The sequence below is a fragment of the Dendropsophus ebraccatus genome, chromosome 14 (assembly GCF_027789765.1).
Source record: "Dendropsophus ebraccatus isolate aDenEbr1 chromosome 14, aDenEbr1.pat, whole genome shotgun sequence".
Lineage (NCBI taxonomy): Eukaryota > Metazoa > Chordata > Amphibia > Anura > Hylidae > Dendropsophus > Dendropsophus ebraccatus.
In genome coordinates, this window is record NC_091467.1 from 30,999,928 (window position 1) to 31,012,565 (window position 12,638).

General features: G+C 46.7%; 1 long non-coding RNA gene across 1 annotated transcript; it reads right to left on the reverse strand.

The window, feature by feature from the left end:
- Window positions 1–7,054: 7,054 nt before the first annotated feature.
- Window positions 7,055–8,280, reverse strand: LOC138772374 (uncharacterized). Its single transcript, XR_011359755.1, has 3 exons — window positions 8,217–8,280; window positions 7,664–7,873; window positions 7,055–7,125 (listed from the first exon to the last, which is right to left on the reverse strand). It is a non-coding gene; the product is annotated as an uncharacterized lncRNA (long non-coding RNA).
- Between the last annotated feature and the right edge of the window lie 4,358 nt (window positions 8,281–12,638).

The following is a 12,638-nucleotide window of genomic DNA, read 5'->3' on the forward strand; positions in this document are numbered from 1 at the left end:
CTGACCCCAACTGAGAATCTCCCCGGTTCTCCAGTCCAGCTTAGGGGCATGTAATTGCAGCCAAGGGAGTCCCAGGAGGATGGTGGAAGAAGAATGGGGCAGGACGTAGAAGGAGATCTTTTCCTGATGTGAAGTGCCCACCTGGAGGACTAGAGGTGCGGTCTGGTAGTGCACATGGTCGGTAAGAATCTCTCCCGTGACCGAGGAGATCGTCAGGGGTCTGGCTAGTTGGGTCCCGGGTAGCCGCCATCTTGGACCAATGTAGCTGCAATAAAACTGCCTGCTGACCCAGAATCGAAAAAGGCAGTAGTCTGGTGATTTTGTCCCGTGGGTGTCTGGATGGAGACTGGCACAGACAACCTTGGAGAGGTGGCATTCACACTTAGGGAGGCCTCTCCCACCGGACCTAGGTGCTGGCGTTTCCCGGACGCTTGAGGACGTTGGGGACATCTCAGCCGAAAGTGATCCGGACCACCGCAGTAGAGGCAGAGATTCAGCTCCAGACGACGAATTCTCTCATCAGGCGTCAGGTGAGCCCGTTTCACCTTCATAGGAATCTCCGGAGTCGGCTGGGAAACCGGAACATCAGGATTCTGGAGGCCCGGCGCCAGCTGGTGATGGCGACGGGACAGGCTTAGTCGCCGTTCATGCCAGACCTCCTCCTCTCTCTCAGAAAAACGAGTATCGACCCTGGTGGCCAGTAGGATGAGTTCGTTCAGGGAGGTAGGTCTCGGGCGGAAAGCACGTCTCTCACCCGACTGGACAGGCCCTTCTTGAAGGTAGCTATTAGAGCGGCCTCATTCCAGTCTAATTCCGCTGCCAGGGTGCGGAACTGGATGGCGTAGTCGCCAACGGTGGAACTGCCCTGAGAGAGATTGAGGAGAGCTGTCTCAGCCGAAGATGCACGGGCAGGTTCCTCAAAGACGGAGCGGAACTCGGCCAGAAAGGTTCGGAGATTAGCAGCAGCAGGGTCATCTCGGTCCCAGAGAGGCGTGGCCCAAACCAGAGCTCTACTCTCCAGTAGGCTGATGATGAAAGCCACTTCCACTGAGAGCGCTCAGTGGAAAACTGACTACTTAAAAGTTCAATGTGCATGGTGCATTGAGTCAGGAATCCTCTGCACAACTTGGGATCACCACCGTATTTGCTTGGGAGAGCCAGTCGAAGTGTCAAAGAAGCAGCAGGAGGTGGTGTGCGCTGGGCTATAGTATGCTGCTGTAAGGCGGCAGTGAGTTGCCGGATCTGCTGCGACTGTTGCTGGATTTGTTGAGCCTGTTGGGCGACCACTCGGGCTATGTCGCGGATATCAGGCACCTCGCCGGGATCCATGGTTGGAGCCTACTGTAACGCCTGGAGTAGTGGATCCACTGGACCGTCACTAGCGATGGCACTAACCTCACCAGGGAGCGGAGTCTAAGGGGCTGCTGGTTTTCACCAGAGCACGCCGCAAGGCGGGATGGACTTGCAGCGGCAGGCGACCCCCAGGTCGCTACCCCTGGCTTGGTTGCTAGTGACGGCAGGCGAGGCGTGGCAGGAGCAGTAGGCAGGAGATAGTGCAGGCAGAGGTCTGTAGGCGTGATCGCAGGTGGCGGACAGGACTCAGGAACAATGGGAAGACAGCGGGCAAGGACTAGGGACAAGGACTGCGGACAGGGACTGGGAACAAGGACTGAGGTCAGGAACAACAGGGAGCTGGGCCAAACGCTATGGGAAGCATGTAGAGGCTCCAACACCTGGGAGGGGGCAGGGCTGGAACTTATAGGGGAGTGATAGACACTAAACCAATTAGGAGCGCACTGCCCCTTTAAATCTGAGACAGCCGGCGCGCGCGCGCCCTAGGAGGCGGGGACGCGCGCGCCGGCCGGCACAGCGGGTGACAGGAGCGGGACGAGGTAAGGCGCCCCCCGGGGTCGAACTAGTAGCAGCGCCAGGTCCCTGCACATGGACCCCGGCGGCTGCATGGAGAGGTCGCGGCGGCGGCGGCCCGGAGCACGGGATGCCGCCGCGGCCGTGACAGTGATTTACATCCCCTCATCTTATTTTCACACACCCTGAGCCTCATATTTAAACCCCCTAAGCATGACTTATACCCCCTCAGCCTCATATTCACACCCCAAGCCTAATACACACTCCCTCAGCCTCATACTCACACCAACCCCCCTCACCCACCCAGGCATGATGCAAATTCCCTCAGCCTTATATTCACAGGCTCTCCTCATGCAGGCTGTACTGTCCTACTCTGTGGTGATTCTGTCCATAAGATGGCAGACATAGAGTAGCATGTGACAATGCCACACCCCCAGTGTCCACCATAGGCATATACAGGTTCAGTGGAGCACACTAGAGAGCAAGGCATGGTCACATGCTCCTCCATGTTGGCCATCTTATGGACAGACTCACCACAGAGCAGAGCAGCACAGCCTGGAGGAGGGGAGTCTGATTTTAGCTCTGTGAGGTACACAGGTAGTCGCTCTCAGTATATACTGTACAGTAAGTACACTTACTAATACTGTACACCAAACAATTTTACTATAAACATGGCTGTATCCATGTTTTCCAGGACTCCCTAGGGCTGCGCCCAACTGCTCAAGACGAACCCGAGCATGCTCGAGATTCGCTCATCTCTATTGATGAGCTCTGCTGTGCTCTTGTAGAGCCCAAGGGCCTTTTCAGAGAGAAATTAATGTAAGCAGGGATTTAGGGTCAGATTATGTATCCTATACAATTTGCCTTTAATATATACATTATGTCACGACTTCTCCCTACATGTTATCACACTGTAGTGGTAAGCCTTATCACTGCATCTAAAATCCAGGATATAAATCCCCAGACATTCACAAAAACTGGATCCTAATCTCCAAACATACTTCTAAAACCCCAGATTTTTCTGAGTGAGGTCAACAGGAAACCCAATCCATATAATTTATTTCTCAGATGTTCGGCCCCAGCACCGTTCCTCTCTGCCGCTCCCTGTAGAAGGTCTAATACCAGATGTATATAAAGAGGTTTACGCTGACCTCACACAGGGGGACAGAAGACTGAGCAGGGCTGGGCACTGACCGGGAGGGAGACCCTTAATACCGTACACAGGAGAGGCAATAACCCGACCGCTTGAAGACCCGCTCAGACAACAATTCTCACTGTACAGTTCACTCTTTGGCAAGAACTTTTTGTGCACTTGCAAAATAAATGCAAATGCAGATGTTGGAACTTTGAGGAATTTTCAGATTTTATGTTGTTAGCATTAAAGGTCCACATACACCTTAGACCTTACATGACTGGACTTGCAGTGGATTTGGCTAAGAACCTAAATGCCTTATTCCATGGAACGATCATCGTCATATTCGGCCGATATCGGCCGTTACGGCCGATAATTGTCCCGTGGAATACGAGGCAATGATCAGCCAACGTCGTTCATGTCGGCTGATCGTTGAAGTCGTTTGTCTTTCAACATGTTGAAAGACAAATGACTTATATAGCAACGATCTTCTGCCTATGCTTCGTGGAACAGGAGCGGTGGCAGCAGACCGCCGCTATATCCTATGGGCTGCTCGGAAGATCAGCGATCACCCGAGCAGCCCCCCGCAGTTCCCCCCGGCCCTCCCCAGATTCACCCGCTCGCTGCCACGTGGAATAGCGGTGGCAGCGAGTGGGGAACGAGAAGCAAACGAGCGCTGACAGCGCTTATTTGCTTCCCACTGTCGGCCCGTGGAATAGGGCCTTAAGGTGTATAGGGCCGTTCTGAACAATAACGAGTGGTGATAGGGATCATCTGTAAGGGAAAATCACAGCTGACCACTTTGTTCAGAGAGAGATAAGCGAGCGAAAGCATGCTTACCCCTCCCCCCATAGAGCACAGGAATGATTGGCCGTGCTGAACGTTCCTATGTATAGGGGGTATGGCCGTCAGTTATTGAAGGTGTAAAGGGGTCTTAAAGTGTACCTGTCGTTATAACTTTCAAAATCTAAATCAACATTAAATGTGATATCAAGCAAGTTTGCAATTTACATTCATTAGTTTTTTAAGTTATCATTGAAAACACGTTTTCTGACTCATTTTTCTCAAAGAATCAGAAAAGAGGAAGTCCTGTGTTTCCCAGGCCATTTGAGCGCTCACACAGGAGGCAGTCATTGATTGATGGACAAATTGAGCCGTGACTCTCTATATTGGCTGGAATTCCTGTGTTTAGTCTGTTCTTTTCAACCAGCACAAGTCAGAAAATCTGCCTTTAGGAGACTGGACCTGGATTTCTGGTAAGTACAGCTTTGTTTTACAGCATGATAACAACAAAAAAATAATAATAAATGTATATTGAAAACTTGCTTTATTTCACATCTACTGTTGATTTAGATTTTAAAAGTTATAACGACAGGTACACTTTAAGGAACAAAATGCCTAAGACAGACCTGTCAACCTGTAAAGAGATGGTCTCCATTGTAAGTCTACAGGGACTGCAATCTCCCAGCTCTATCTAACTATTGATGGGTGTCTGGGTGTTTGACCGATCAAAACTTTTGATATGTCTCTAGGATATCAAGAAATAGATAAACAAATAGTAGAAATTATAGATAAGGAAGGAAGCACCGATGGACCCACAAATGCCTGTTGTGGTGGCATGCACGCTGGTAAGCTCACAGGTATTCAACATTTTTTGAGCAAGTCAGCTTACATAAATACGACATTTCGACCCCTGCTGGGGTCTTTGTCAAGCATATACTCGAAATCGCCAAATTGTTGTGTTTATCTAAGTTGGCTTGCTCAATAAAGTGTTGAAGAATACCTCTGGATGCTGTTGGACCTCTTCCATAAAATGTCTCTAGGATGAGTCAAAAGAAGGGATGGTCCAAACCTGCCGAGGTTCGGGTTCATATGAACCCGAATGCTTGGCATCAGATTCCCGCTATATGCCCGCTCCGTGCAGCGGGTGGATACAGCTAGAGGACCGCCTGGAAAACTGGGATACAGCCTATGGCTATGGCTGTATCCCAGTTTTCCAGGCGGTCCTCTCGCTGTATCCACCCTCTCCACGGAGGAGGCAGACAGCGGGAATCATTTCTGAGAGTTCGGGTTCGTACGAACCCGAACCGAAGCAGGTTCGGACCATCCATAGTCAAAAGTTTTTTAAGTGACAGGGAGAACAGATAAAAAGCCACAATTCCCACATTCTCTCTCCATGCACTGACAATCTGGACAGCCTCCTGTGACAGATTTGTATTATACACAGCATCTGAGTTGACAGAGATCCACTTCCTGGCTTTATCTCCTGATTGACTAATTCTTGCAATGTAAGGGCCCTGTTACACGGAGCGACTGTCTGCAGAATCAGGCTGATTCAGGCAGATATCGCTCCGTGTGACAAAAACAACGATCAGCCAAAGAGCCAATCATCGGCTGACTGCTGTCTTTCAGCAAGTCTAAAAATAATCAGCCACCAGCCACACACAGATACGTATAATAGTGATGCATGGCAAACGGCTGATGACAGTGTAAAGACAATATTAAACATTATACTTACATGTCTACGCCCCCTTGTGTACTTCTGCCTTTTTCCTGCAGCTGCCGCTGAAGCTTCTGAAACCATTTCTGAAGGGACAGACAATCACAAACCACTGTACTTTCTTGGTCAGTGATTGGCTAAGTGGCCTGTCACTTCAGAGACAGCTTCAGAAGCTTTAGAAGCGGTGAGCTGGAAATGTGGGGCAGCAGGACATTGGGAGAGCCTGGACAGGTAAGTATATGTTTTATTATTTTCCGTATGAAGCATGGGCTGCGTGGATATTGCTAAGAATGTCTGCGCAGCCCTTTCCGCATAATTCTCGAGACATGTAATAGGCTCTGTAAGTGAGTGCCGATCTACCAGATTGGCGCTCACTTACAAAGATTATCGGGCCGTGTAATATGGCCCTAAGGGCCCTATTCCATTTGGCCCGATTCGGCCGATTATCGTTCGGTGAAATAGAGAGAACGATCAGCCGATGATCGTGTCATCGGCTGATCGTTCATTTAGGGCCAGACCTAAAATCATTGTTCCCCCACCGCGCATCGCTACAGTTGAATAGCGGTGCGTGGCGGGCGACCGGCGATTTGACAAGCAGCAGCATCATACACTACCTGTCCAGGCTTCTTCTCCGCGCTGTCTTCATCTCCGGGGCCCGAGCGCTCTATCTTCAGAATGGCCGGTCAGCTGACAAAGCGCTCAGCCAATCACAGGCCGGGACCGCCGCGAGTGTGGCCTGTCACCTGACCGGCCATTCTGAAGATAGAGCGCGTGGGACCCGGGGATGAAGACAGCACGGAGAAGAAGCCTGGACAGGTAATGTATGATGCTGCAAGGACATCGGTAACGATGTCCTTGCAGCCCTCGCTCAACGATCATAGGGCCGTGGTATAGGCCCAGTAAACGAGCGGCGATCTAGGAGATCGCGGCTCGTTTACATCGTTGATCGGGCCCTCCTCGGCCCGTGGAATAGGACCCTAAGTCTATGAGACTACATTGTCAGAAGGCAGACGGGTAGGGGGTGGCGCTGCTGCCACACTCTCTCCCTTGTTATATCTTAGCAGTGAGACCTGCTGTGATTAGTAACTTCTGACATTCCTGATGACATGTCAAAAGTTATTTTTAATGACAGGTACTCTTTAAAAACTATTGCTCCTAGGCTGCATTTACATAACGTCAATCCATGTACCCTATAATCACTGTCCTCACTGGTTACAAATTTAGGTTTGTCTACATCTTGCTAGTCTTTCACATAACATTAACGTGTCACAAAAGATAATGGGGAATTTTATCAAACATGGTGTAAAGTGAAACTGCTCAGTTGCCCCTAGCAACCAATCAGATTCTTCCTTTCATTCCTCACAGACTCTTTGAAAAATGAAAGGTGGAATCTGATTGGTTTCTAGGGGCAACTGCGCCAGTTTCACTTTACACCATGTTTGATAAATCTCCCCCAGTGTAAATACAAAGCAGTAACACAGCTGACTAATAGTCTGTATACAGTGATGTGGAAGTAGATACCTGTTATAGAATATTGACAGATGACGGAAACTCACCGCTTTGTGTGACACTAAACCACGCAGAAAAGGGGCATAATAATGACCAGTTCCAGTTCCCATTTTCCAGACTGCAACAATATAAAAAAGAGGAAAGACTTCTTTAATAAAAGGAAAGAGTAAGATAAATAAAAAAAAATACCCCACAACAAGGACCTTAACTAATAAGTAATCGTAACATGAGAGGGCGATAGTACTCATAAATGGTGTATTAAAGGGGAAATATATTATGAGGGTCCCCAGTAATTGCCAAAAAGGAAGCGGTGGTTAAGCACGTGCACTGCTGCCCCATTCAAAGTCTATGAGACTAAAGAAGACAGGTGAGCACTGCAGTGAGGGTCTCTGTCAGTCAAATAGATTGTGGAATACCCCTTTATATACTCTCAGGAGGGAACACCATACATGCCCTTACACCTTGTATTTTGTGTCATTGATGAAAACAAAAGACAATTTGTGTGAAGCCCTGCCCTGTGTTTATGGACAGGCTTCACTTCCTGAACTGGTATATCAGACCCCACATAATGTCCACAAGGTCAGTTCTCCATTAATGTACTGTGTGAGACTATGACACCGGCACTGTATAAGTGCACTCAATCCCTCCTGACCCACCTTGGAGATTTCAGCTGTCTTTTCCACCACTGCTTTTCTTTCTTCTTTCTATCCATTTCGGAGTCCGAGGCTGAGTTCAAGCCTGGCTGTAAAGTCTCTGGTGTCTTTCACACATTGACGACAGAGAATGTGCTGACTGGACAGCTCTATAGAGAAGACAATTATCCTCCGGCAGGGTTATTGACACATCGGAATGAATCCCTGTGTGCCCTATAAAAGAGGGTGTAGGCACCTATTCACAAATTTTATATGAGTTAAGGCCTATTAAATAAAACAATTATCAGCCGTATTGGGCCGATATTGGCCGTTACGGACAATAATCATCTCGTGTAATAGAGGATATGAAAGATGTCGGCTGATCGTTGTCTGTTGTTGCCTTTCAACGTGTTAAAAGACAAACGACTAAGGTAGCAACAATCTGCTGCCGTCGCACTGTGGAATAGAAGCAGCGACTGCTCTAGTGATCTAGTGATCACCCGGGAAGCCCCCCCGCAGCCTAAGCATTTCTATCTCTCAGTAACAGCAGTACATCTACTCTTACAAGCACACCTACCATAATATCCATGGGAGATCTTTGAACACAGGGCTTGGAAAAGAACCAAACAACTCGATCTCTGCATCTGGAATAGTCCATGTGGTGCAGTCCAGACACAGGTCAGATGGTAGGAGGGAGGATCAGAAGATGCAAGGAAGAGAGCAAAAGTAAGAGAAGCAGAAAGGCAAAAAAATAAATTATATACGTATACCGAGATGTTATACTGTAGTGCTAAAAACAAATGCTGGATAATAAGATTGGGGTTGAAAACATTTTACTGTATGCAGTTCTTATTTACCAAAATTGACTGAGGCACTTTAATGGGGTGGTTATCCTCCATTAGGTATTTTTTCCCTTGTAGGTATGACCCCCATGTATATAGTTTGCCCCTCTATATGATGATGATATGATATGATGATAGTTTGCACCACCTGAAGGTAGTTTGCCTCCTGTACTTAGGACCCCCCTAAATGTAGATTTCCCCTTGTAGGTAGGACCCCTCTGAAGGTAGATTGTAGATTTCCCTTGTAGGTAGAGCATTACTGATGGTAATTTGCAAACCCCCCCCCCAGAAGTAGTCTTGGGGGGGGGAGCAAATCCTGTATGTGGGACCCCCTGAAGGTAGTTTGCCCCTTGTAGGTAAGACCTTCCTAAAGATAGATTGCCCCTAGTAGATACGACATTCCTGACAGTAGTTTGCACCCCCCCCCCCATAGGAAGTCTACCCCTCCTGTATGTGGGATCCCTGTGAAGATATTTTGCTCACTGTAGGTAGGACCCCCTGTAAGTTATCCCCCCCCCCCACTGTATATAGTTTACCCCCTCTAAAAAAGGAACCATCTAAAGATAGTTCACCTCCCACTATAGTTAGTTCCCCCCTGCATGTAATTTACCTACCCTCTTGATATGTCTCTAGGATATCAAGTTAACTGCCCCTTGCAGGTAGATTGCCCCATGTACATAATTAAACACTTGGTAGATAGGGGAGCCCCCCTGAGGATAGATTACCCTCTCTATAGATAGGACTCCTATCTGCCTGCTGCCTGAGGCCTAAAGACGTCAAAGGCTAGTATGCCTGTCGTAGGGCTACATGTGTCTTGAAGTGTCCTGTCACCATCTTGCCCACGGAAATCCCATGGCTAAATATACCATATATACATATATATTGTTATAGTCATAAATCCAATAAGGTATAACATACAAAACATAACCCAATTACATAATAAAGTTACATAACCTAATTAATAGCTTACAGAACACAACCTATTAGGGCATATGGGTGACATTGGATGGCCCGGGATCCATCTATGAGCCTGAACGGAGAAACCCCCTGTTAGGGAAATGATTGGTCAGATGAAGGTTCATTGGGATTAACTGGTCACTGTCATAATTTCCTAGTTAAAAATATGACGTGGGAGTTAGAAGTCAAACAAAAGCAAAACGCAATTCATGTGTTAATAAAAATTCAGAAAAATAAGATCTATCCTTTAAACAGGAAAACAAGACAAACAAGGCCACAGGCAATGTCATTCCAGGCTTGTTTCCCATGTTGACCACCAGGGGGTGCATGCTTTCCCTGTCATCCTAATCCTTGTCTCAGCACAAGAATGTAAGCATCCCGGGTGAGTACATAATCATGGCCTCGACTCTCAGGATACCCGTGATATTGACAGTCAGAGAAGCAGTTTACCTTGAGAATACATTATTATACACACGCCTGGAGCCATTATAATACATCTCCGGGTTTATGGTGCAGGGGTAATAGAAGGTGAAAAATAATTTAGAACAACAGCACCATCTAGTGTATAAGAATCACCATGACACCTGTCAGAATCTCATAAACACAAAAGAAAAAGAAAGGACCAATATCTTTTTTTGTGCTTTTTTTTTCTCTTTCTTGTCCTCATAGTATATTATTAAAGGAGATTAGGGTGCATCCCTAGCCTGTTCTAAGTCTAAATATTCAGTGCCTGAACTCCCTAATTTTGTTGTTATAGCCTGTCAAAATCTAACACCAGAGTGTAAGCACATGTCCATACATGTTCAATGGAAATGGTGAGTAATGGCATGAAATAATGCTGCGTTTACACAGACAGATTTATCTGACAGATCTTTGAAGCCAAAGCCAGGAACAGACTATAAACAGAGAATGGGTCATAAAGGAAAGCCTGAGATTTTTCCTCTTTTCAAATCCATTCCTGGCTTTGGCTTCCAAAATCTGTCAGATAAATCTCTCTGTGTAAACGCACCATAAGCAAGACAAATACATTACATCCTATGATTGGCGAAATGGTGATAATGGTCTGGAAAGACTCTGACAACCAGTGCAGCCAGCAGACCCAGCAGGGTTTGTCACCCAGCTTTTCCATACTACTGAATGGAAAATCTGTCCCGTTATGCATCAACAGTTTTCTCCCACAATCTCAGTATAAATCACAGAGGTCTCTCAGCAAGCTGAATGACAACTTCTATGAGCAATGTAGTGCAAGCCAAGACGGTGGTCAATTAGCTTTTCTTGAAACAAACATAATGTAGAGAAATGATTTTAAGACAAGCTTTTAGCTCTTAAGCCAGATTCCAACAATGTAAAATAGAAGCAAAATGTCCAGAAAATAAAAGTGAATTGAAACACTACATCTTGAAAACATAAGCACCAAGGGCAGTGTGTACATAGCCTTAGCATTTTTTTTCAATAATGCTTATAGTGAGTCATTTTTGTGTGTGTGCATATTTGACGCGTAAAACAAAAAAATAAAGCAGGGTCGCTTGGATGTGGGGTTAGATCCTTTAAAAACTTATTAAGAAACAAGGCAGCTCTGTATTGCTCACCTGGATCAGTCAAAATTCAGTGTAAAAGTAGATGGGGAGCTGCCACCACCCTCCGGAACACCCTCCTTGGGCCTGTAAGTAGATCAACAGAAGGGAAGTAGACAAATGGATGGCTTGTACCCTTCAGGATCCAAAAAGCTGAGTCCAACAGACTTTTCTTGGATCCTGAAGGGTATGAGCACCTTTGGAAGCCATCCATTTGTCTACATCCATCTTGTTCATATTTGACATGTGCTTTTTTAGTGCTCCCATTGATTCGAATTTAAGCAGTGGCGACTTAAATTAGGATTAGCAAAAGGATTTTTTTTTTTTTGTTATTTTCTACAGGATTAGAAAAAACACAGGTATTGTCTTTCAAAAACAGCACTACCACTGGTTGTGTGTGGTATTACAATTTAACTCCTCACTCCATTCAATGCAAGTGAGCTGCATGTTATTTTTTTTTTCCTAAGGCCGTATTCACACGTTCATATGCACCGCGCTATATTCATATGCACCGTGCTGTTATGAATCAGCCGCGCGGCGCATACAAATACAGTTCCCCCGCACCCAGCATCTTGTCACAGATGCTGCCCGCAGGGCTGTGGAGTCGGAGTCGTGGAGTCGGAGCTAGTTTTGGCTGGAGTCCGAGCTAGCTTTGGCTGGAGTCAGAGTCGGAGTTGGAGAAAGAAATGTACCACCTCCAGCTTTCAAAAAATCTTAAAAAAATGTAGAATTGAATTTTGATATAAATTTTACAAGTTTTGAGTCTTGAATATATATTATTAGCAACATTCTAATAGGACACTGGCCCTATTACATAAGGGTGGTCAGGGAATATATCAGTTATAGGACACTGGCCCTATTACATAAGGGTGGTCGGGAATATACCAGTAATAGGACACTGTCCCTATTACATAAGGGTGGTCGGGGAATATATCAGTAATAGGACACTGTCCCTATTACATAAGGGTGGTCGGGGAATATATCAGTAATAGGACACTGGCCCTATTACATAAGGGTGGTCGGGGAATATATCAGTAATAGGACACTGGCCCTATTACATAAGGGGGGTCGGGGAATATATCAGTAATAGGACACTGTCCCTATTACATAAGGGTGGTTGCGGAATATACCAGTAATAGGACACTGTCCCTATTACATAAGGGGGGTCATGGAAAAGTTGTCGGTCACTATTTGGCAGTTTGTTTCTGAGCTGGATGAGTCCATTGTGTGGGGGGAGATCTGTGCTGTTCTCTTCCTGGATGCTGGATGATTGTGTATGAGCAGCAGTGTAATATGAAGATATCCTGTGTAATATAGAGGAGGAGGAGGAGGAGAAGACATAAGTAGTGTAGCTGTAACCTCTGTCCTCAGTGTGGTATTTTCTCTCTGGGAGAAGATTGTGTGTTATGCTATGCTATGAATACAGCAGGCTGTGTATGTGTGCTATGGCTGCAGCAGGCTGTGTGTGTGTGCTATGGCTGCAGCAGGCTGTGTATGTGTGCTATGGCTGCAGCAGGCTGTGTGTGTGTGCTATGGCTGCAGCAAGCTGTGTGTATGTGTGCTATGGCTGCAGCAGGCTGTGTGTGTGTGCTATGGCTGCAGCAGGCTGTGTGTGTGTGTGTGTGT